At 46.3% G+C, this 25,725-nt stretch overlaps 1 protein-coding gene and 1 long non-coding RNA gene across 2 annotated transcripts in view; one reads left to right on the top strand and one right to left on the bottom strand.

The window, feature by feature from the left end:
* SMIM28 (small integral membrane protein 28) overlaps window positions 1-12,792 on the bottom strand; it is a 31,200-nt gene extending 18,408 nt beyond the window's left edge. The window contains exon 1 of the transcript XR_016441473.1: window positions 12,748-12,792. The gene's annotated coding sequence lies outside the window, so the exon portion shown is untranslated. The remainder of the gene's footprint in view (window positions 1-12,747) is intronic.
* LOC149873186 (uncharacterized) lies at window positions 920-25,525 on the top strand. The gene is made up of 3 exons (XR_016441474.1): window positions 920-1,022; window positions 23,399-23,457; window positions 23,963-25,525. It is a non-coding gene; the product is annotated as an uncharacterized LOC149873186 (long non-coding RNA).
* The last annotated feature ends 200 nt before the right edge of the window (window positions 25,526-25,725 follow it).

Here is a 25,725-nt window from a genome sequence, read left to right as displayed (position 1 = left end):
CTAAGGAATTAAGTCACTTTCTAACATGCCTTCATGATCAGAGAGAGCACCTTGCTCAACAGAATTTCTGTTACAAATGATTTAATGAACCAGTGTGGGCACTACTGCAAATTAAATATTTTCCACTCCTAGCATCTGGAAAAACTGTAGTGTCTACTTGATTTTAAAAAAACTTTAGGAAACAGAGGTAGACAATTTGTTCCAGGGATGCTGTTAGGGCCACATGGTACAGTTTTCCAGGGCCCAAGGCTGTTTAGTTTTCTATTGCACTATGGTTCTGTTTTGGTAGGGTTGTTTTATAAAGAGCTGGGGGCTGTATGTGGACTTCTGCAGGGGGCCTCCAAAATATATATTTCATTGAATCTTGTTGCTTCAGATATCAGGGGATGACAGATAATGATTTTATTTACTTTTTTATTTATTTGCAGTGGTACACATTGCACATCGCCTGCATATTCCTTTCCCAGTTTCTTTTTATTACTTGTAGTAATACAAAGAATTGGAAATCTCTTTATATAAAATATTTTGTTGGATCTGGGTAGTCTTCAAATGGGTATCTGAAAGATCTTTTGAGACTTTTGTCTATTATTTGTTGCATCTTGGCCTAACAAGTTTTGATTTTATAAAGGCACTGTGCCAGCATTTTTGTTGTATGTCCTGATTCACAACTCTGTATAACTTAATTACAGGATAGGCCTTCAACACAAACATTTGGATTCCAGTGCTTTGTAGCAACTGGGGACTGTGGATCAGAACAAGTCTTCCAGCAAAAAGACCTGGAGGAGTTAAGCCCCTTATTGATACAGACTTTATTTTCTGGCAGCAGAATGGAAGTATGAAAAACCTGCCACTGATTTCTTTCTTTCTTTCTTTCTTTTTTGGCTTACAGAGTGGAAGCGGAAGTGGGATAACTCCCAAACAGCTATTCTTTTCCAACACAGTTATTCAAGACCCACAAACTCTGAGGCCACCGTTCCAACCTTCTGTCTTGTTTTGTATCCACTACATTCAAGTGCTTCTTGGTAATACTGCTTGTCAAGCATTTTCCTTCTGTTGCATAGCTGTCTTTGGATTATTTTCTCTTAAATGTATTAGCTTGCATTTTTCCAGGTTGAATCTCATTTGGTTAATTCCTGCTATTTTTCTAATCTCCTTAAGTCGTTTTGCGTTTCCTCTCTGTTCTCAGATGTCTTGGCTCCTCTCACTTTGCCTTAAAAGTGGATTTAGTTTAAATGTGCTTTATGTATCCTTTTTTTCCCAGATCATTAATGATACCTTTTAAGAAAACAAAACCCAGTGCAGATTGCTGCATGATCTCTCTACACAATTCAGCCTAATTAAGTACAGCCAATAATTCTGTGATTCTGCTTGGCCCACAACTTTTTAGTTTTCAGTCCACTTATCAATATGTTTGTTAATTTACATGATTTAATTTTCCTAATTGAATTTTTTTGCCATGTAGAAAGCAATTTAGAGAAGTGCAATGTCCACTCCACTGGGTTAATTTTTTTTTTGCTGCTAAATTGGATAGAAAAATGTTTTCCTAGTGAGATGTATTCACTGTAGGGCTCATGCAGTGTATTGTTCAGAATGTCTCTAGCTTCTAGGTATAAAAGGGATTTTATTCCTCTCACTGTTTGTTCCATTGTACTACTTGGAACTGATGTTAGACATTCAGAGCTACTATGGTGAAGAAAACTCCTTCTTGTTCTTCACACTGGAAGTCTTCTACCTTACAGCACAAGTTCTGTACGTCACAAGATTTAGAGAACAGAGTCCTATCATTGGAAGGGACCTCAAAGGTCAACCCATGCATGAATACAGGAATGCCACTCCTAAACCATCCCTACCAGCTGGAGACGTAATGAACAGTTGGTGCCCTGGGCAAACTGTGGAAGCAGCAGTCTTCCCTGTGCTGGGAAATCCTAAATAGTCCCTGGCTACTACTGTCACCCCTGCCATGTGCTCTCCCACCCTGGCTGTTGGTCTTAAAGCAGCATTAGCAGTCAGGGACAATTTGGGAGTTCCCTTGGGTTATTCTTGCTGCCAGTTGCATGTTCCATATGTGTGGGGGACAGCTCCAGTGCCCATCCTAATGTTGGTGCTTGTGTGGATGCCCTTCTTGCCTACCCCTAGTTATGCTACTACTGCTGCCAACGCTTATCCTTGGTGAAGGAGATGCCATAGCTTCCTGGGGACGCTATTCCACTGCCTTACTCTTCTGACACTAAGGAAAAGTTTTCATGTTATCTAACCTAAATCAATTTTGCTGCAATTTAATGCAATTGGTTTGTGTCCTGCCCTCTGCAGAGAGAAAAGTTGTTCCCCCTCTTTTTGGCAGCCTTGCTATTTTCAGACTGTTACCATGTTCCTCCCCTTACTTTTTATTCTCCTTTTCTCCAAGCTAAACATAATTAGTTCTTTCATCCTTTCCTCACGTGGCCTTCCTTTATCCCTCTTTTTATTTTTAGTCGCCAGCCTCTGGATCCTCTCTAACTTCTCCATGCCCTTCTTCAGATGTGCAACAAGAACTGTATGTAATACTCCAAAACTGCATACGAGCATTGCTTCTCTATTGTTAGAATTGCATTTCCCTGGGTAGGAACTGTAGGTGTACAAATGTGGACACAGTTTCTACTGAACCAAAAATGGCACTTCTGGTAGAAAAATAAGTAGACTCCAATGACATAGAAGTTTTTACTAGGGGAATCAGCGCATACTGTATACACTTACCCTACTGATAGAAGCTGCAGTGCTCTCCTCCAGCATCCCAGAGTGCCCTGCTCCTTTTCTCTTGTCCCCCCAGTTGCTCTAGGGAAACAATTTGTAACTCAGGCTGCACTCTGCTGTTGCAGCCCAGCACAAAGCAAAATCAAGCCCCCTCACAGCTTTGGTCCAGGAAAGCCCAGCTCAGCCCCTCTCTGCAGCCCCAGGGCTGTGTAGCTAGCACCCAAGCTGCACTGGAACTGGGTCTTTCAGCTGGTGCCAGGGAGGTAGGAATCCACTGGGGGCTGCTGGAGACTTGAAAAAAAAGAGACCCACTCTGGGTTTCCTGTCTCAAAGCCTTACAGCTGGGAAGGAGTGGGTATTGTGGGTAGGAGCTCCCCAGCTTCTCTGGGACAGCCATTCAGTTGGTGCTGACCAGTGCTTTCTGCTGCTGTTGGCAGTAGGGGAACCTGAAAAGCACACTGGGATGTATGCACAGGGGCCGCCTGGCTTGGTGGTGTCAGCAGCACAGATCTGCAGATCACCCACCAGACCTTATAATATTTATACTGTGCTCTTCTGCTAAGTTTTTCTACCAGGGGAACAAAACCAGGAGAATTCTCTCAGATCTTACAAACTGGTCGGGGGGACCAACAGGCATTGGGGGGAATCTGTGTTCCCGCGAGCACTACCAGTGCCCATAACAGTGTGGGCAGTATCAATACCAGAAACCTTATCCATACTGTTATTACATGACCATGTAGCACCTTTCAGAATGTTTCACTTTTTCAGAATCTTTAAGCAGTGATGTCAGTACTTTTCTTGAAGCAGTTACTCTGTTTTAGTAGCCATTACTATGTATGTATGTGTATATATACATCTATATAGATAGATACACACATACACATATATACATACACACATATATATCAACATCTAATAGAATATATACATACACATATGCACACGCACACACACCCACACATGTGTGTGTTTATATATGCATCTGTGTGTGACTTCTATTAGATGTTGCTTTTGATGTAACCAGTTAATCATACATTGATTCTTCTAATGTAGGTAGCAAAATGCTACAGTTTCCATTTCAGATAGGAAGAAACCAAAACAGAAAGGCTAAATAATTAGCCTGAGGCCACAGAAAAATCAGTCAGAACTAGTATTAGAAATTAGAAATTCTTGGGTCCAGTTCAGTGCTCAGTCCTCTCCACAGACTTTTCTAAAAGATAAGAAAGTTGTACCAAGTCCATGGTGGAAAGTTTTCTTTGAATTGAGATGTAAATTATTTAACACAGACTTCACTGGCAGACTCTTGAGAATTCTACCACTGATTTTAATTTAGCTGAATCAGACCTGAAACACCACCCTAATCCAATCACTCTGCATTACTCTGTCAGTTCAGAGATGACACCCCAGGACTATGGCATTGGACACAGTCAGCGTGAGTTCACAGTTAGGAATCTGACAAGACCCACACAAGTACCCTTGAATATGCAAGATACAAATTGGCTATAGAAAACTAAACAGATGAAGAAAATCGTGTGCTCACAAAGGCCCCAGTCCTGCAAACACCTTTTAAAAATTTATGAATAATTTTTCCTTGCATGGATACTCCTGTTAATGGTTATACTCCTATCAGTAAAATTTTACCTAAGTCTGAGTGGCTTTGGATATGTCCCAAAGAAAAGGATAAATGGGTAAAAGAGGAACTGATTCCAAAAACGTATAATCCTAAACAAAGATCTCATGCTTGTGCAGTTCTCTGGTTTCAACAGGGTGCATAGGTGAGATCATAAGATTGAGTCACGCCTATGTTGGTAAAGTCTCAGGTATCACATCTGGCCCATAGCAGTATTTTACTAGGTCTGCAGGGCTTCCAGAAGTATTGGGACATCAAGGGCAGGACCTGCTGCTAAATTCCTAGCTATGAAGCCCCTCTGGGCACATGTCAGTGGCAGGGGGGCAAGCAATGGCTGAGTTGACCCCTGCCACTTGCCTTGATGCTGCCACCAAATCTGGATCTGGTCCATGAGGAGTCTCATAGTATGGATCTGACCCTTGGGGCACAGGTGTTTGACACACTTGGGCTAAGTGACCACTTGAGAGCCGGTGGTGGGAATGAATTACAGATTACAAATATTTGAAGGGTGTAAACACCCTTGAAGGGGAGAATTATTCAATGTTACAAAGGACGGTTGGTAACAGGAAAGATTTTGCAGCGGGACAACATAACCTGTACATCTGAAGGACTTTGTAACCACAAGAAGTATTAGGTTATGCAGTAATGTCTCAAGGGGAGCTGTGGAGACTTTCTGTCTGGGCCCTGTAAAACCAGCCTGGACAAAACACTAGCAAATGTACTGCTGAGAGAAATCCCGCATTGGGGGGTAGAATGGATGATTTAAATAGTTCTTTCTCTAGCAACTTGCATGGTGCTTTCGTGTTTGCTGATCACTAGATCTAAAAACCAATATGCTACTTACTGTTGCAAAAAAGACATTTGAGTAATAGCCACTGCATTCAGGTCCTCTCAGATGCACTTACTATACTCAATCTGTGTGTGTGTAATCAGCCTTTATATCTGGGATTGGGTATCAGTTATTTAAATGCTAGAATGGCTGCTTATCACAAGGAGTTGTCACTCCACTGAAATGCCTGCAAGCAATTGCATAATGGGCATATGAAGAAGTTACCATGAGCTAAGCAAGGCTAGGGATTTAGAGCACCTCAGCTAGTTATTGCCACATAACAGATATCCCATAGTAGTTTCTCTCTTTCTTTTCTTTTTTTATTGAGCATATCGTGGTAAATGTTAGTATGTGCATACCACGTGCATCTCACATAGGTTCCTAGCTGAGATACAGGACCTCCACCTAACCCAGGAGGTGCACAGCCCCACCAGGGGAGATGCCTTGTTAGATCTGGTCCTGGCCACAGCTGACAACCTGGTGAGGGGTCTATGGGTGCTCCACCTGGGTGACAGCAATCATCGCCTGCTGGAATTCACCATCCAGCGCAAGGTGGCAAAGGCCTACAGCAAGGCAGCAGCCCTGGATTTCAGGAGGGTGGATTTCAATGAGGTAAGGAGAATTGGGGAAGTACTGAGGTCCCGGAGGGGAGGGGAGATGGGTGTACAGGGGGAGTGGTTCCTTAAGGAGACAATCCTCCAAGCCCAAAGGGAGGTAATTCCAATGCAGATAAAGGGGGAAAGAGGGCACAAAAGCCCCCATAGCTCACCAAAAGCATACGGGAATGTCTCCTAGCTAAAAAGGAGGTGTATACCCAATGGAAGGGAGGGGCCATCACCAGGGAGGATTATACTGTGGTTGCTCGGGGCTGTAGGGGGGGCGGTTCAGGAAGGCCAAGGTGGAGGTGGAACTGGGACTAGCTTCCCGGATCAAGGGCAACAAGAAGTCCTTTTTTAAATACATAGCGGGTAAAAAGAAGGTACTGGGTAACATGGGCCCTCTGTAGGACATGCTAGGAAATCTGGTTGTCACACTGGACAGCAAAGCTAACCTAGTTAACAATTTCTTTGCCTCCATTTTTTTGAGCAGGAACCGGGTCACCCCCCGCCCCCCACTGGGACCCCCGTAGGTCCCAGGGGAGGTGCGCCCAGGCCTAAGGTCAGTGAGGACCTAGTCAGGGAATTTCTGGAGGGACTGGACATATTTAAATCAGCAGGTCCTGACGATCTCCACCCCAGAGTACTGAGGGAATTAGCAGAGGTCATTGCAGAACCCCTGACACAGCTTTACGAGCACACATGGTGCTCCGCCAAGGTGCCAAAGGATTGGAAAAGGGCCAACATGGTCCCCATTTTCAAAAAAGGGAACCCAGAAAACTATAGGCCAGTCAGTCTTACCTCAGTCCTGGGTAAACTTTTTGAGAGAGTTATCCTGGTACATGTCTGCGAGGGGTCAGCAGGGGAGATTATGCTTAGGGGCAACCAACCTGGGTTCATTAGAGGCAGGTCCTGTCAGACCAACCTGGTAGCCTTCTATGATCAGGTCACAAAATCCTTAGATGCAGGGGTAGCAGTGGACATAGTCTTTCTGAACTTTAGGAAGGCCTTCGACACTGTCTCTCACCCCATTCTCCTTAAACTAGGGGACTGGCATCGACACCTACACAGTTCAGTGGGTCACTAGCTGGCTGGAGGGCCACACCCAGAGAGTGGTGGTGGACGGGTCATTTTCGACCTGAAGGGATGTGTGCAGTGGGGTTCTGCAGGGCTCAGTCCTCGGGCCTGCACTTTTCAACATCTTCATCAGGACTTGGACAGGGTGTAAAAAGCACCCTGTTCAAATTTGCAGACAACACTAAGATGTGAGGAGAAGTGGGCATGCTAGAAGGGAGCAACAGGCTGCAATCGGACCTAGACAGGTTACAGGGTTGGGCGGATGAGAACAGGATGGGTTTCAAAACTGACAAGTGCAAGGTGCTGCACCTGGGGAGGAAGAACCAGCAGCATACCTCCCTTCTCAGCAGTGCAGAGGCAGAAAAGGATCTTGGAGTCATTACTGATGCCATGATGAACATGGGCCGGCAGTGTGGGGAAGCGGTCAGGAAGGCCAACCGCACCTTGTCAGGCATCCACAGAAGCATCTCAAGCAGGTCCAAGGAGGTGATCCTCCCCCTCTGTGCGGCACTGGTCAGGCCGCAGCTGGAGTACTGCATCCAGTTCTGGGCGCTGCACTTCAGGAGGGATGTGTATAACATGGGGAGGGTCCAAAGGAGGGCCACTTGCATGATCAGGAGTCAGCAGAACAGGCCCTACAAAGAGAGGTTAAGGGACCTGAACCTGTTCAGCCTCCACAAGAGAAGACTGAGGGGGGAATCTAGTGGCCTGTTACAAACTAGTTAGGGGAGATCAACAGGCACTGGGGGAGTCCCTGTTCCCCCGAGCACTACCAGGAGTGACTAGAAATAACGGTCGCAAGCTGATAGAGGATAGATTTAGGCTAAATATCAGGAGGCGCTACTTCACTGTCAGGATGGCTAGGATCTGGAACCAACTTCCAAGAGAAGTGGTGCTGGCTCCTACCCTGGGGGTCTTCAAGAGGAGGCTGGATGAACACCTTGCCAGGGTCGTTTGACCCCAGTACTCTTTCCTGCCATGGCAGGGCATTGGACTTGATGATCTGCTCAGGTCCCTTCTGCCCCTACTAACTATGAAACTATAAGAGTGCATGGCCATGTCTACATGTGCCTGTACAGCACTGTCGTTGCTTCCTTTGGAAAGTACTAAATGATGGCAGATGGGTATTTTTAGATGCTATGCTGCTGTAGTGATACGCTATAGTGAGAGAGCATAACGGCAGCATCATGGTTTGTGCCCACCGATGCTACATTGCTCTTCTGTGTTGTTACTGAGACATAGTGTCTTGCGTAGACATACCCCATATGCGTTAAATTCCTACTCTCATTTACTTCATGGTAATTTGCTTGTGTGCCCAGGCCTTAATCGATGTGTAGATGTTTCTGTAGCTTTTGTTCCTACTAGATAATTCTTGAAAACTTTTCACTGTTATATTACCACTGGTGCAGCTGTGCTACGGACAGTGCTTGTATACAATTTAAACATCTGGTGCTATATTTTTTTTTTACAATAATATTGTACTCCAAACCTAGACAGTGTCTAGGAGACTCATTGCACTGCAGGAGTATCTTTTTATCCTTCCCAGACTGCTTGGTTAGTGTCAGGAGTATGAGGGGAGAAGATGAAAGGCTTGCTACAGGCAGGGTGCATCTATACATAAATTTGATCCAAGTTCAGTTTACTTGCAAGTAAACTACTTGTGAGTAAATGCTCCCAGGCAGGCATCTACACATGCAGGGACGTGGAAGCAGATTTGCTGCTCCTAGCAGAAAACAGCTCCCAGTTTCTGTGGTCCTGCAGTGGGCCCCTGCTGCCACCAGGGGAGCTTGAGGCTCCCCCTGTGTGCTAGCCCAGGGGCTGGCAGGGAGCACTGAGCCAGGAAGCAGCTGTCCCTGTCCCTGCCTGGCAGCAGGTGGCTCTGGGGGACAGGGAGCAATATCCCCCTGTTCTGGCAGCAAGGAGTTCCCAGCCCCAGCTCTCTGATCAGGGCAGGGGACTTGGAAAGAGCTTCAGGGGGTCTTATCCTCCTGCCCCAATCCACCATTATGGCATCTAGCAGTGCAGTGAGCCCTCGGCTAGGCAGGGATTCCTTGCCCAGCTGGGGGCTTGCTAACAGCTGCCCCACAGGCAGATGGGGCAGAGGTCTGGGACCTGCCCCTCCCCATAAGCTCTTTCCAAGTCTGATCAGAGACCTGCCCCCGACTGGGACAGCTCCCCTGACTGGGACAGCTCCCCAACCCCTGTCAGCAGCGAGCTCCCAGTGCCTTCTCTGCACCCCTAGCACCAGGATCCTTATCTCCTAGTGTTTGGGCTGGGAAATCTTTATCAGCCAGTGCCAGCCCTGTGACCATGAAGCTGGTACTGAGACATAAGGATCTCCCAGCACTGGCCCTGCTGTTGTAAAGTTGGCGCTGAGAGAGAAGGATCTCTCAGCCCCTCATTCTCTGATTTTCAGTGTCGGACTGTAGGGCTTGGAGCTCTCTGCTGCCAGGGCAGGGGGACATAGTTCCTGCCCAGGCTCCAGTGGCAAGGCCCACCCTGGCAGTGGGCAGCTTCCAGGGGCAGGGAGCAACCTCCAGCATCTGCACAAGTGCTACTGTGCAGTAACTACTCACAAATAAATTTGCTACTTGTATTTGTAGGTAGCAAATTTACTCATGAGTAGCAATGTTTACTGAGCAATAAGCATGTACATGTGTGCACATGCTTATTGGACAGTAAAACTACACTACTTCACATTAAAGCATCTCATGTAGATGTGCCCAGCATGGGTCCAGGGCCCAGGGTCAGAGCTAGAACCCTATCCATGCAGAATTGCTCTCTGCTCCTGCTATTGAAGTCCACTTGGCTCCATTTATCTGGGTCCTCCATCTTAAAGATTGGAAAGGATAATGCTTTCTCAACACCCAAAAGCATGCAGAGTTGTCTTGGAATTCAGTAAGTTCCCTCTAGGTGAAATCCAAGACCACCAAAGGAAATCATATTATGCTGAATCTCCCCTCTCCCCTCCCCACCTTCCTCACTTATTTGCTACAGAATGCCAGGGAAGATGTCACTTGGAGATTGCCTAGAAAAGTTATTAGGCAAGCTAGATTTGAGCTGTCACCTTTTTTTCTTTTTTTTTTCATGGTTGGCTTTGCAAACTAATAATCCTTAATCTCTAGAGTTTCAAGCCCACAAGAGCATACATTGAGGTATTTAATTATTTAATGTTCTTTTAAAAGAAGAAAAGGCAGTGTATGCAAGAAAGATGCAAGATCCGCTCTGATGAACATCAGTGCAGCTGGGACTGTAAACGAACACTTAGATATATTGGAGCACTCATATTTCATACATTGTTTTAGTGCAGCCCATCATAATTCAATCTAGGAACCCTATTCTCATAGTTTTTCCCAGGAGGAGATTAATTACATTGCTGTGTGGACCATTTAAACACAGAAACCCTTGGTTGCCTTTCTCTTGTATGTGCAGTACATTTACAAAATGATTTCCTTTTTGTCCTTCTTCCTCCTTCCTGTTGCAGTTGGCATTCTCACTACTGTCCCAGGCTTAAAGTCTCAGTCACCTTTTCATAGATTTCATAGATTCGTATACATTAGGGCTGGAAGGGACCTCGGAAGATCGAGTCCAGCCCCCCAGCCGAAGGGCAGGAACTCAGCTGGGGTCATAGATTTCATAGACATTAGGGCTGGAAGGGACCTCGGGAGATCATCGAGTCCAGCCCCCTGCCCAAAGGGCAGGAAGTCAGCTGGGGTCATAGGATCCCAGCAAGATAAGCATCCAATTTGCTCTTGAAGGTGTTCAATGTAGGTGCTTGAACCACCTCCGCTGGCAGACTGTTCCAGACCTTGGGGGCTCGGACAGTAAAGAAATTCTTCCTTATGTCCAGCCTGAAATGGTCTTGCAGGAGTTTGTGACCGTTCGACCTCGTCATCCCTTGGGGCGCTCTGGTGAACAAACGTTCCCCCAGATCCTGGTGGTCACCCCTGATAAACTTATAGGTGGCCATCAGATCACCCCTGAGCCTGCGCTTTTCCAGCCTAAAGAGTCCCATGGCTCTCAGCCTGTCATCGTAAGATCTGTTTTCCTGACCTCTGATCATGCGCGTGGCTCTCCTCTGGACTCTCTCAAGCTTCTCCACATCCTTTTTGAATTGTGGAGCCCAAAACTGGACGCAGTACTCCAGCTGCAGCCTCACCAAGGCCGAGTACAAGGGGAGAATGACGTCCCGGGATTTGCTTGAGAAGCATCTATGGATGCACGCCAGCATTTTGGTCACTTTACTAGCCGCAGCATCGCATTGCAGGCTCATGTCATCATTGACCACAAGATGAACCCCCAAGTCTTTTTCTTCTGTAGTGCTAACCAACGTAGCATGGCCGAGCCTATAAGGGTGCTGCAGGTTTTTCCTCCCAAGGTGGAGAACCTTGCATTTTTCGGTGTTAAACACCATGAGGTTCTCGTCTGCCCATTTGCTGAGCTTGTCCAGGTCAGCCTGGATCACCCACCTATCTTCTGGCGTGGATGCTTTGCCCCAAAGTTTGGTGTCATCGGCGAACTTGGCCAGTCCACTCCTAACTCCAATGTCCACATCATTAATGAAGATGTTGAACAGTATGGGTCCCAGGACAGAGCCTTGAGGGACCCCACTGGTTACAGGGCACCACAATGAGTGACTGCCATCAATCACAACGCTCTGGGTCTGACCACGAAGCCAATTTCCCAGCCAGCGGATCGTGGTGGAGCCAAGGCCACAACTGGGCAGTTTGGCCAAGAGGTGATCATGGGATACCAGATCAAAAGCTTTTTTGAAGTCAAGATATATGACATCAATCTCTTCTCCCTTGTCCAGGTGATAGGTCACCTGGTCATAGAAGGAAATGAGATTGGTCAAACAAGACCTACCCGCAACAAACCCGTGCTGGCTGTCCCTTAGAATGTTAGCCTGGGCCAGTCCCTCAAGGATGGCCTCCTTAATAAACTTTTCTAAGATCTTCCCCAGGATAGAAGTCAGGCTAATGGGCCTGTAGTTAGCCGGATCCACTCTCCTCCCTTTCTTGAAGATCGGCACCACATTGGCCTTCTTCCAGTCTTCGGGCACTACACCAGAGCGCCCGGAGTTTTCAAAGATCCGTGCCAGGGGCTGGGCTATGACGCTCACCAGCTCCTTGAGTACCCTGGGGTGCAGGTTGTCAGGGCCAGCTGACTTGAAGATATCCAGCTTCTCAAGGTGTTCCTTCACGAGGTCATAGGATCCCAGCAAGATAAGCATCCAATTTCCTCTTGAAGGTGTTCAATGTGGGTGCTTGAACCACCTCTGATGACAAGCTGTTCCAGACCTTGGGGGCTCGGACAGTAAAGAAATTCTTCCTTATGTCCAGCCTGAAACAGTCTCACAGTAGTTTATAACCATTTGACCTCGTCATCCCTTGGGGCACTCTGGTGAACAAATGTTCCCCCAGATACTGGTGGTCATCCCTGATAAACTTATAGGTGGCCATCAGATCACCCCTGAGCCTGCGCTTCTCCAGGCTAAGGAGCCCCATGGCTCTCAGCCTGTCGTTGTAAGGTCTGTTTTCCTGACCTCTGATCATGCGCGTGGCTGTCCTCTGGACTCTCAAGCTTCTCCACAACTTTTTTGAATTGTGGGGCACAAAACTGGACGCAGTACTCCAGCTGCGGCCTCACCAAGGCTGAGTACAGGGGTAGAATGACATCCCGGGATTTGCTTGAGAAGCTTCTATGGATGCAAGCCAGCGTTTTGGTTGCTTTACTAGCCACAGCATCGCATTGCAGGCTCATGTTCATCATGGGATCAAAGGCTTTTTTGAAGTCAAGATATATGACATCAATCTCTCCTCCCTTGTCCAGGTGATAGGTCACCTGGTCATAGAAGGAAATGAGATTGGTCAAACAAGACCTACCCGCAACAAACCCGTGCTGGCTAGCCCTCAGGATGTTGGTGTTCGCTAGTCCATTAAGGATGGCCTCTTTAATAAACTTTTCTAAGACCTTCCCCAGGATAGAAGTCAGGCTGACGGGCCTATAGTTTGCTGGATCCACTTTCCTCCCTTTCTTGAAGATCGGCACCACATTGGCCTTCTTCCAGTCTTCGGGCACTACACCAGAGCGCCGGGAATTTTCAAAGATCTGTGCCAGAGGCTGGGCTATGATGCTTGCCAGCTCCTTGAGCACCCTGTGGCGTAGATTGTTGGGGCCAGCTGACTTGAAGGTATCCAGCTTCTCTAGGTGTTCCTTCACAAGGTCAGCATTGATGGAGGGCAGGGGATCTCCCTCACCTGGACCTCCCCGCCCCATAGGGCACCAGGGACTGATGAAAGACTGACACAAAGTACCCATTTAAGAGGTTGGCTTTTTCCTGGGCATCTGTTGTCAGCTGCCCCATCTGGTTTAGCAGGGGTCCAATGTTGCCCTTTTTCCCCTCAGGCTCCCCGCATATCTGAAAAAGGACCTTTTATTGTCCTTGATACTCAAAGCTAGTTTTGACCTCTGGTAAGTTTTATTTTACTGTTCCTGTAGGCAGGAGCATTAGTAGGATTCCTTCTGGAAACCCCATTGTAAAGTAAGACTCCATAAGGTGCCATACTTCTTAGTCCTTCTATGTTCACATCACATCTTGAACCAGTGGATGAAATTTGTTGTAAAGCCTTCATCTTTTCTGCCGCTTAGTCTTCCTTCTCACTATATCATTTTAAATGGTCCCAGGTTCTGTATGTGGTGCAGTGGGTAGAGAACTGAACAAGGCCTGGCTTCTCTTCCTATCTCTGACACTTCTGGTGGCTGACCTTGGGCAAGTCTCTGCAATGCTCTGTGCCTCAGTTTCCTTACCTGTAAAATAAGAATGAGGACATTTTTACATCCTCCGCAGATCAGTGAAGAGCTGCTGGTGAAAGTGCTATATAAGTGCTAGGCATCTTTACACTGTTAGTCAGTAGTGCACCTTGTGAGGCAGCTGGAAACATGCGAGTTAACTTCTGATGAATTACTTTAAATGAAACATTTTGCTGCTTCCTTCAAATTCCTTCATTCTGGGGTCAGACCCATTGCCACCTTTGGGGCCAAGAAGGAATGTTATCCCATGGTCTGATTGGTATGGACTGTGGAGAGATGGGGAAGGGGGAAAGAGTGGAGTCACTTTCCTCTGATGTGGGGTGGGGACATTGTTCTCTTCCTTGGGTTTCTTGAGCTTATTTTAACAAATTACTGGTACATCCTGTCATTACAGTGGCAGGACTTTGAAAATGCCCTGAGCAGGCGATTGAACTAGGTAACCACCTGAGGTCCCTTTCAGATTACTATTCTATGATTCTAATCTCACCCTACTTTTTCATAAAATGAATATAATGGTCTTGCAATAATACAAGAAGTATTAAATATTTAAACCACCTGGATATCGGCCAAGTTTGGAAACTTTCGGCAGAGTCAGTTTCCCTGAGATGATCAAGGGCACAAAGAACAAGTTGTTCAGTTACATAAATTATTGTATTCCTTTCTAGGCATAATGTGTCCTTCTGGTGAGTTTCTCTTTATTTATACCGCGGTCTATTGATATCTGAGACACAAGTGATACAGTAGAACCAAGTCATGGATAAAAGGCATTGATGAAATCTTGGCCCCACTAAAGTGAATGGAAAATTTTCATGGACTTTGAGGCCAGGATTTCACCCACTTGACACTGACTTATTTTTTTTCTGTGTAACCTTCAGCAAATTCTTTAAGGTGCAGACAGAAGTGCAGCTCCTCACTGTAACTGAGAACACTTTGCAGGAAGCGTTCTGAGTTGCAACAATCCCTCGGAGCAAACAGAAGTTCACTGTTGGTTCCAGCTGGGAGGAGAATCTAGCTGCTGCCCGGGAGCATGTAGCTGGTTCCCCCTAGCAATGTCCCCTCCTCCCTCACAGCCTCTGTTTTCAGAATGGGAGGCAGGAAACAGAGCAGAAGGAGCTCATCCTAGGGGTCCCCCAGCTGGTGCTGGAGGGTGGGGTGGGTCAATTGGAGCTGCCTCACCTGAGGAAGGCTCCAATACACGTGCCCCATTCTCCAATAGGGGCTGAAACCCCCCCAGAAAGAACCCCCTCTACTCCCATTCTGAAAAGAGCAACAGGCTGAGAGGCAGCACAGACACAAGTTACAGAAGATGCTATGTTTTGAAATCTCTTCATCTGATCCCTCATGGAAAGAGGGTTCAGATTTTCACTCAATGGGCTATTTTGAAGTGGTCTGAAGCTGTGCACTTGTGTTTGATAACTTCACTGCATCACCATTAAATCTCTGGGTCAGGCATCTTCCATAATCATGAGAATCCAAAAAAGAATAGGTATGAGGTAGGTGATTGGCTACATACACCATGATACCAGGGCTGTGAGCCCCTAGGGAATTCTAACATCAGAATCTGAGATGTTCATGAAATTTAGGTGCCTCTGGAATAAGGCAGCAGTTAAGCAAGGAAATGACAATCTTGGATCTGGGCACCTTAATGTAAGAGTCATGGCCATAAACTTCTTTCTGTAGCCAGATTGGGTAAAAATTGTCAGTTCTGTCTGCATCCTTAGTCTGTTCAGGCCTCAAATTATGCCATCTGCAAAATGATGGCAATAGTATTTGCTGTTAGAGCACCTTTATATTTGTAACCAAAACTTGTTCTATAAATGCTAATCAGTGTTTTCTTTCCCAGTTTAGTTGAAAAAGGTTTGGGTTAAATCAAGAAAAGGACTTGGGAGCCTAACTCTCACATTAAGGTGCCCAGATCCAAGACTGTCATTTCCTTGCTTATTTGCTGCCTTATTCCAGAGGCACCTAAATTTCATGAACATCTCAGTTTCTGATGTTAGAATTCCCTAAGGGCTCACAGCCCTGGTATCATGGTGTATGTAGCCAGTCACCTACCTCACACCTATTCGTTTTTGGATTGTCATGATTATGGAAGATGCCTGACCTGGAGATTTAATGGTGATGCAGTGAAGTTATCAAATTCTCCACTGGAGGGGTGTGTGTGTGTGTGTGTGGAGGTATATTAGAGTAATTTGCATCTATTTAGCACTTTGCCCTTTTGCCCAGTCTGCCAACAATTACTGCAATTAGTTCCACCAATAGGTGCCGGATACTTAACTGTCCGCTAGAAACTGTACTGAGACTATCAGATGCATTTTATTATAGGGTGGTAACAACTTCTAGCCATTATTGCCTTGAGATTGACTCAAACGTACAGCTGAGAGGTGAAATGTAGGGTGGTCCATTGTGTTGTACTGACTTCCTACTTTGTGCTATAGCATCATCACTGATGATTATGTGATATCAGAACAAAACAGTATCCATCAACTGAGTTGCTACAGAATTTGAAAATGAAGCACCTACACTACTGTCTTTGCACCAACCCAATATTAGTACTGTGCATCTTTGTTTCCCTATTTCTGACTGAAGGAAAACAAACATTTTAAAAAATCAATAGTTAGACTTTAGAAAATGACCTCTGACTAGATTTAAATACATCATACTTTAGAACAGAAACCACTAGATACACTTCCATAAAAAAGCCTATTAAATATTACTTGGATCCCTTTTTAAGGCAGTGTGTGGAGTTATGGCTATGCATTATGTTGAAACAGTGCTCAGAAAATATTTGCGAGGTAAAATGGAATATATGTTAAGTAAAGTGCTTGAGGGTTGGAGGGGTGGAGGGTGTTGCTGGAAGCCCTATTCTCCCCATGCTAAAATGAGAGCTTAAATTATTAGGGTCATGGTGAGACCAGACATGGCCAGCGTAGCAGCAGGGTTAATGCTAGCCTTTTGCTGCAGTGGTTAGGAATACGTGCTGCCTGCTGGCGAGACTGTTCTAATGCAATATTCCCAGAGCCTGGTCAGAATTACCTTACGCAGCAGCAATCCTTCCTCCAGCAATTATCATTTACTTCCTTAATGGGACTTTAAAATCTGACATGGCTCCACTCAAACAGGCGGTAATGTAACTATGTATTTTAAAAAGAGCTGAAACAATCAAAGACCCTGAAGAGGGGGGATTACATTTTTATTTCAAATTTACAAGTAACCTTATCTTGCTTCTAAAAATGATGTCCTTGAACAAGTGGTGCAGGGACCAAATATAAAACCTCACTGCTGGGGCTAAGGTGCCAGAAACATCTGTGGATTTTTCCATCTATGTGTACAGAGCCCTGAATTCACAGCCACAGAGGACCAGTTGTATGCACTGTTGTTGCTAGTAGTAATATCTAGAGGTTGCAGCCAGATCAGTGTCTCCCTGTGTTAGCTATTGTATAGATATCTCAAAGGGACTCCTAAATACCCATTAACTAATGAGGTTAATAGCTGTACCCAGCACTTGAGTACAGATTCCTTCATTAATATCCCTGGAAGAGAGCTGAAAACCAGGGGCTCCTACAAAATGTTGCACATGGATCGTTAGTGATCTAAGAAGCACATTTCCTGCAACAAATAGTTTCCCGGTGGGATACAACACTGCTTATTTGCAGAAATGCAATGATTTTTGTAATAAGCTCATACTCCTCCTCTTGAATGTATAATGCCACAACAAAATGCCAGTAGCCCCCGTTTCTTCCCCTCGCTCATCTGGATTTGGAATGGAGGAAAGGGGAATGTAGCTGAATCCATGGTGTCCACGCTCCAGAGTTAGGGACAGACATTACACACAAACCAGTTTAAGTGATCAAAAACTGGTTTAAACCTGTAACAGAACAGATGTTCAGTGCACAGAAACCAGTTTCAAAAGGGCTGAAACTGGTTTGAGATAAACCTGGTTGAATGTAGTATCAGCCTTAACTGATTTGGGTCAAATCAGTTTATGAAATGAACTTGATCTTCCGAGGTCCCTTCCAGCCCAAATGTCTATGAAACCTATGTCTGTCCCAGACCCCTTGCTGGTTTAAGACAAACCAGAGTCCCCTAGCATCCCGGCATGCTCTCTGGGCTGGGCTGAGCTTGGCTGGCCTCTGTTCCCTGGTGGCAGCTCTGGTAGAGACTGCAGACACAGCAGTCCCCTCTGCCCTGCACCCCACCCCCCTCGCTGCTCAATGCTTAACCAGGAATCTGCCCACCCTCCATCCCATCTCCCACAGCACGGACCCCAGCCCCATGGACCCTAGGCACAGCTAATGCTGCAAGGAGCCTCTCTCACAGAACAGTGACTGCTTGGGCTATTTGGAGCTAATAATCAAAAGGTCAGCCCGTAAGCTGTTGAAGAAGAGTTTGAAGTAATGGAGAGAGCCTGTTGTTTTGCTGATGAAGTGATAATCATTGTTGTCAGTCCCCTGATGGCCTGCTCACCTGTCAGTTTTCTGCAGACAGTATAAAGAAGCAGGGAGAGGGAGATTGACAAGTTCTGTATCATCAACAGATGCATACACTGCACCCCCTGCCCCATGCCTCAGAGTGTTTAACTGGGATCTGGGGTCTGGCAACACACCTGCCTCTTGAGCAGCCAGCAGGGAAAATCCTGGGACTGCAGGCAGACATCCCTAAGCAGAGGTTCTGCTGGGGCCTGACCATGCCCCCCTCAGCTCAGTACTGTAGAAGGGAAGGGAGGGCTGCTCTGGTTTGTCTATCCTGGTATCCCCTGGTGTCTATCCTGAGCCAATGCAGGCATGTGCATGACTTGCCTCAGTCCACAGAGAATGTCTGTCCAGTTACAAACCAGTTCAGCCTAGCCAGATAAGACTAACCTGCAAAGATTGAATCAATTCAGGCTCAGACTTTTTGAAAGTCTGTCTGTAGCCTAATAGACATGCTCTTTATGGAAGGAAGGTGCTTAACCTTTTAATCCAGGGCTTGCGTGGCGAGGAGCAGTAAACCATACTAGCACGGGCCAGGTGCCCCTGGACCTATGTGCTGTATGAATGACCTCCTCCCACCTTATTCCACTTTCCCCACCTACCCCTGCACCAAACTGTGCATGTAGGCCATTCACATACAGGATGTTGTGTGCGTGGGCCCCTGGCCACCTCTCCGGGCTGCCAACTGCCACATCCTGTGCTGCCCAGAGGGAGGGGGATCCTGGAGCCGTTATCTGCTCCTAATGTTACTGCAGCCAAAGTAATGGCAGAGAGGTGGCCAGGATGGAGCCTGTGTGCCACAAATTAATCCCTGGGGGGAAAGGGCAGGGGGAATGGGGGCTGTGAGTTGGACAGCCCTGTGCTAACCCACCCTCCAGCTGCACTTTATGAAGAAAATAAACTGGATGTTTTGAGCTGCCTCTTCATGATCTTTAGCTGTCATATGCCTGTTACCCAGGAAGACTGCAATAGCATAGGATCCTAAATCTTCCTAAACAGCAGAAAATACCATTCTACCAGTGAACCCCAGTCAGCTGTACTTAGTTACTGTGAGCTGATTCACTTCCAAGAGTAAAACAGCAGCCACTGCTTAGTTTTTTAACTTTTGGATACATTAGACAAAGAAAACCAAAGAATAAATCCTCTTGTTCCAAAAGGGAACTGGCACGATTGACTGACTTGAACTCAAGCTATTTCTCCCTTTGTCTTTTGAATGCTGCTCTTTGCTTTCCTGTTTTGCATCTCTTTGCATTAGCAAGGATTCTTAGGGTGATATCTTTTACTGGAGTGACTGTACAGTTGGGATAAAGACAGACAAACTTTTGAAAGCAAGACATGCTTTGCCAGATCCTTAGTTTAGTAGCATAAGTGAGACCTGACAAAGAATGTCTTGCATTCAAAAGCTTGTCTAACTTTATCCCAACTACACAGTTGGTTGAAAAAAAAAGATACAGCCATAAGAAATCCTTGCCTGCCTCAATTTCTGGACCATCATGGCAACAAGATCACTTTTACATGAACATCTCACTCTTGGATTTAACCACCTAATTTAACATCTGCCTTTGATTTAAATTGGCGCCAAGTAACAGTTACCTGTTTCTTAGCTTGGGTTAGCAGTGTAAATCTCCACAGCAGTTCAATTTGTTTGCCCTACAGTGAATCTAACACAAGAGTGTTGGATGGCTAGCTTCCTAGAGATAACCACCCGAGCTCTGAAAATCTGTGTGGAGGGGGAAGGGACTTTTTGACAGGGTCTGTATTAAATGATTATTTTAAGGCAGGCATCAGGTAATGGAAATCTCCCTTCCTTTCCAATCTTGTTCAATCCTGAACAGTCCAGTCCTCGAGTCATAGACCCATCTGCAGAAGTGGCAGGTCGTTCCCTAGGGGAGAGTGGGCTGGGACTCTCTCTTCTCTGCTTTGAGGGCAAGATGGTTTACCTTGAAATGGGCTGCTGCTAGTTTGAGGTTGTGGTTGTGGTATCATTAGAGCCAGCTCCTCTTGGCTCTTGGAGTTGGCGTTCATTTTCTTGAAGACTCCTTGCAGAGCTTCCTCTGGCCTCTGAGAGACCTGAGGTCACCCCTAAGCTGGGAGCAGAGCACTTGTTTTGGGAGTTGAGAGTTGGGCATCCACACAGTGTCCAGTCCAGTGAAGATGGTGCCTGAGGGTTGGTAAACCCAGCTTCAGCAACGAAGCTGGCGTTTGTGCAGCGAGTTTCCCATTAGGTATGGAGGATTTTCTGGAGGCATCTCTGGTGATACCACTCCAGGCTCTTGAGATGGTGACAGCAGATCACCCATGCTTCGCATCAGTAGGGGAGTGGGGGTGACGACTGCATGGTAGACACAGAACTTGGTGTCTTTTTGGAAGGGACCTCCACCCTCAATAAAGTTGTGCCTCAATAAAGCTGTGCTGGATCTCCTCGTCATGGGGCCCCTGTGGGATACGCTTGGCAATCTGGTGGTTGCACCAGAGGAAAAGGCAGACATTTTTAACAATTTCTTTGCCTCCATTTTTTTGTGCAGGGACCGGGCTCCCCACTGAGATTCAGGATGGATGCAGGAGAGACTCCGCCAGGCCTAGGGTCAAGGAGGACCAAGTTAGGGAACTTCTGGAGGGGCTGGACATGTTCAAATTAGCAGGTCCAGATGCTCTCCACCCCACAGTGCTGAGGGAATTGGCTGAGGTCATTGTGGGACCCCTGGCATGGCTTTACGAGCACTCGTGGTGCTCTGGTGTGGTGCCAGAGGACTGGAAGAGGGCCAATGTGGTTCCCATCTTCAAAAAGGGGAGGAAGGAGGACCCGGGAAACTATAGGCCAGTTAGCCTTACCTCAATCCTGGGCAAGCTTTTTGAGAAAATTATTCTGGCGCATATCCACGAGGGGTCAGCAGGGGAGATTATGCTTAGGGGCAACCAACACAGGTTCATTAGAGGCAGGTCCTGTCAGACCAACCTGGTGGCCTTCTACGACCAGGTCACAAAATCCTTAGATGCACGGGTAGCAGTGGACATAGTCTTTCTTGGACTTTTGGAAGGCCTTCGACACTGTCTCTCACCCAGTTCTCATTAAGAAACTGGGGGGCTGTGGTGTCGATGCCCACACAGTCAAATGGGTCGCCAACTGGCTGCAGGGCCACACCCAGAGTGGTGGTGGATGGGTCCTTCTCAACCTGGAAGGATGTGGGCAGTGGGGTCCGCAGGGCTCGGTCCTCGGGCCTGCACTGTTCAACATCTTCATCAGCGATTTGGACGAGGGGGTAAAAAGCACCCTGTTCAAATTTGCTGATGACACTAAGATGTGGGGGGATGTGGGCACACTAGAAGGGAGGAATAGGCTGCAATCAGACCTAGAGAGGTTACAAGGATGGGCGGATGAAAATAGGATGGGATTCAACAAGTGCAAAGTGATGCACCTGAGGAGGAACAACCGGCACCATACCTACAGGTTGGGGAATTCCCTTCTTGTCAGTGCAGAGGCAGAAGAGGATCTTGGAGTCGTCATTGATGCTGAGATGAATATGGGCCGGCAGTGTGGGGATGCAGTCAGGAAGGCCAACCACACCTTGTCATGCATCCACAGATGCATCTCGATCAGGTCCAAGGAGGTGATCCTCCCCCTCTATGTGGCACTGGTCAGGTCGCATTTGGAGTACTGCGTCCAGTTCTGGGCGCCACACTTCAAGAGGGATGTGGACAACATGGAGAGGGTCCAGAGGAGGGCCACTCACATGATCGGGGGCAGCAGGGCAAGACCTATGAGGAGAGGTTACGGGACCTGAACCTGTTCAGCCTCCAAAAGAGAAGGCTGAGGGGGGAATCTAGTGGCCTGTTACAAACTAGTCTGGGGGGTCCAGCAGGCACTGGGGAAATCCCTGTTGCCCCGTGCACTACCAGGAGTGACCAGGAATAACGGTCACAAGCTGGCAAAGGGTAGATTCAGGCTAGATATGAGGAGGCGCTACTTCACAGTCAGGGCGGCTAGGATCTGGAACCAACTTCCAAGAGAAGTGGTGCTGGCTCTTTCCTACCCTGGGGCTCTTTAAGAGGAGGCTAGATGTACACCTTGCTGGGGTCATTTGACCCCAGTGCTCTTTCCTGCCATGGCAGGGGGTTGGATTTGATGATCTGCTCAGGTCCCTTCCGACCCTAGAAACTATGAAACTATGAGAGGAGGCTCAGGCTGGACATTAGAAGACACTATTTCACAGTCAGGGCAGCTAGGATCTGGACCAACTTCCAAGGGAAGTGGTGCTGGCTGTTTCCTTGGGGGGTCTTTAAGAGGAGGCTTGACAATTACCTGGCTGGGGTCATATGAGCCCAGTATTCTCTCCTGTCCATGGCAGGGAGTTGGACTTGATGATCTACTTGGGTCCCTTCCAATCTATGGTTTCTCATGGCATTCTTTTTGAGAGTGTAGGACTGTGCATCTCTTGAGACCTCAAATTTGAATTGGGTTATTTACAGCTGACAAGGTACTTGTCATCTTAGAGGAAAGAAAGGCAGCCTTTTTGCTTAGTGGCAAATTCAGTATATGTTTGAAAATGTGACCTCTCTCTGCTCCAGGAGTAATTTTGTTTCAGTCCAAGTAACTTTGGAGTGATACTCATGCAGATAACTGCCTGAACTGGTATTCTGTAGTGATCTGCCCACAGATTTCCCACATTGCTTTGTACCTTTCCCTAAATAACAGTTCAGTTTACTTGAGTGGTTTCTACTGCTCTGAGGTCATAGAGCAGATGTCAGCTCCCTTCAAATGCAGTTATGCATCCAGGTTCTCCTCTGTCTGGATGCAACTTATGTGTGTGTTTTTTTAACTCCTTGATATGCCTGTTCATTATACTTTGAGCTGAACACAAGCTGGGATTCTGGATTTTCTTACTCTGCCAAAAAAAAAAAAAAAAAGAGAGAGAGAGAGAGAGAAATCCCTACAGGAGGCCCTTATTTGCAGCCAGGAGATGTACAATAGTCTTTGCCAAGCAGATGGTAGCATGATGCCATGTGGTGCCACATGAAGGCAAAGGACTTGAAGTCTGCCTACCAGTGGGTGAGGAAGGGGGTAAGCAAGTTTGTCACCGCATACACTGTTAAGACTTCCTAAGAATTAAGCAGAAGGTATTTGTTTTGCTCTGTTACTGCTCAGTACATTATGAAATGTGGCTGTTGGTGAATACCCTTCCTGTGTTCCACTCCCTCTTTCTCTGTGGTATAGCCTGCTAACTTCAAATCTTTTTTTGTTCCCTCTTCAAAGTTTCACCTGAATATCCCTATTATAGCAGAAGGAATAGTGGCTGCTATAAGTCAAGTCAGGTAAGTTTTCATTGCAACACTCTTTTTTTTCTCTCTCTCTCATTCCAATCTCTCTGCAATTTTTGCTTTTTTGGACTGTTAATTTCCAAGCATGGGTGCTATACAGTAGAGCAAGGAAGGACAGAATGTCTCAACTACTTGAGTACACAGAGCTAGGAGGGGAGGGGGCGGGAATGGACATTCCTTACTATAGAAAATGTTTTCTGCTGCCCCAGGCTGCTAACTCGAGGCAAGTTTTTAAAAAAACAATCTGCAAACTTTTTGCTGTCAAACTTTTTTTTACTGACATATGCTTTTACATAACATAAATATAATTCTTCTGTCAGCCCCTGGAAAAGGGTTGAGTTAAAATTTTAGGATTTAATACCAACCAGAGTAAAGAAGAAAAAATGTAGTTGTCAGTATTTAATAAAGTTGTCTTGGGCTGACAACCCTGCTTGATTGTAGCAATGGTTTTACACTGTGCTCCCCACACCCTGATGTCCCTGATTGTACCCTGCACCAGATTGCCTCCCACAGCCTGCCCCCATCCTGGCATGAACCCCCAAAGAAGGATCTGAATACCTGTGAGCCAGCAATGTTACAGGCAGGCAATGGGACACAGCAGCAGCACATGGCTGGGGAGAGGAGGCTATGGAGGCTTCTTTCAAGGCTCTGAAAGAATACTTCCTGCATGGTGCTGCACTCCCTTGTCTGTCCATCAGGGCTTGCCTCCAGTTTTTCTGATGAGGGATCTTCAAGCAAGCTTACAGTAGCTTAATTTTTTTATGGACTTTATGGACAGGTGTTTTTAAGGTCTGTCTATAAATTTATGGAGTTCACAACCCTGCTCAGGCATGGTGTGGCTAACTTGACTGAAGTGCAGAAAGTTCATGTCTATATATCATGGATGTTCAGGATTGTGAGAACTGATTTGTATGAATTCTGTGAATAAAGTAAAAGCTCTGTGAACTTGTATAAGAAGTGAAAAGAGGCTGTAAATGAGCTGTCTCATCTGATAGACAAAGTGCACATAAAATGAGCTTCACTCTTGCATACTGCGGGAAATGTATGAGGGTTCCACTAGGGGATGAGGGAATGTATAATTTGGAGACATGCAGATGCACTCACCCGATCCAACCTTTGAGGCTACTTTTGAAGTTCAATCAGGTGAGTGTATCTGCTTAGGGACTCTATGTAGGTACAGCTCTTGATTTCTGGGTGACATTGAAGACTTGTCAGGATGGAAATTTCTTTCAAGTGTGGGGCTGGTTATCTTCTCTGTTACCTAACCTTATGTTTGATAGACATTGCAAGGAGTGGCATGATGCAGGCCTGGCAATGCTTTCCATTCAAGTGAGGAAAGCTTGGGATGATGGAATGTTGAAGGCCTTGATAAAACAGGACTGGAGTTCAGAGCTTTGTGGGTTACTTTATTTTCCTCTAAAGACGGAACAAATAAATCAGGTTTCAGTAGGGACCGTAAAAATAGAAAGCCTAAAGAGCTGAGGAGATTTGCAGAAGCTTGGGCAGGAGAGAGGAACACTTCTGAAGCAGGAAGGTCTTACTTAACAGTGAGAACAATTAAGGGAGGATATTGATTATGCAGAGGTGTGCGTGTGCACATGGGCTTGTGCGCAGAAGGGGGAGAAGAAACTTGTTTGCTTTCTACTACCCCGTGACCCTGTTGAAGTAGCCTGGTCTTGAAGATGCCACAGGTTTGGGGCTTTGTATTTTAAACAACTGGGCAATCTGTAGGACCAGCAATACTCTGGGGGTCCAAGGCAGCATAGGTTCATGATTAAATTTTTGTGAAAAGCTTACAAATGAGAAGCCTGTGCCTAGGCAGTTTGCTTGGTACAGTGTATGAAAGCTCATGCCTCTCTGAATGTGTCTATTGGCTGCCAGCCTGCCTTCTGCTTTAACAAGTAGACCTCTGTTTTCTACCTTCCCACCGCCCTGCCCCCCAAATCCCTGCCCACACAAACATATACACGCACTTCCCTGGTAGCTCAAATGATGGACCTTGGAAAGAATACATGTTCTCTTCTTCTTTATCAGGTTTGGGCCTACTTCATATTTTTGTATTGTAAATATTACCTTGACTGAGTTCTGGTTTTGGAGAGTTCCTTGAAAAAATGATGAAACAGGAATGAAAGAAGATGGGAGTCTTTTTGGCAGCATGACTTTACTCCTGCATCTTGAGCTTAAAACTATTTGCTGGTGCAAATGGTTTTCTATTTTGCTTACAAATTGGGTCCAGTTGTGTTTAAGTAAGCCCTTGTGCAC

The sequence above is a fragment of the Crocodylus siamensis genome, chromosome 1 (genome assembly GCF_052110815.1).
Source record: "Crocodylus siamensis isolate JL-2025a chromosome 1, ASM5211081v1, whole genome shotgun sequence".
Classification (NCBI taxonomy): Eukaryota; Metazoa; Chordata; order Crocodylia; family Crocodylidae; genus Crocodylus; species Crocodylus siamensis.
This window is presented reverse-complemented; position numbering and strand designations above follow the sequence as displayed.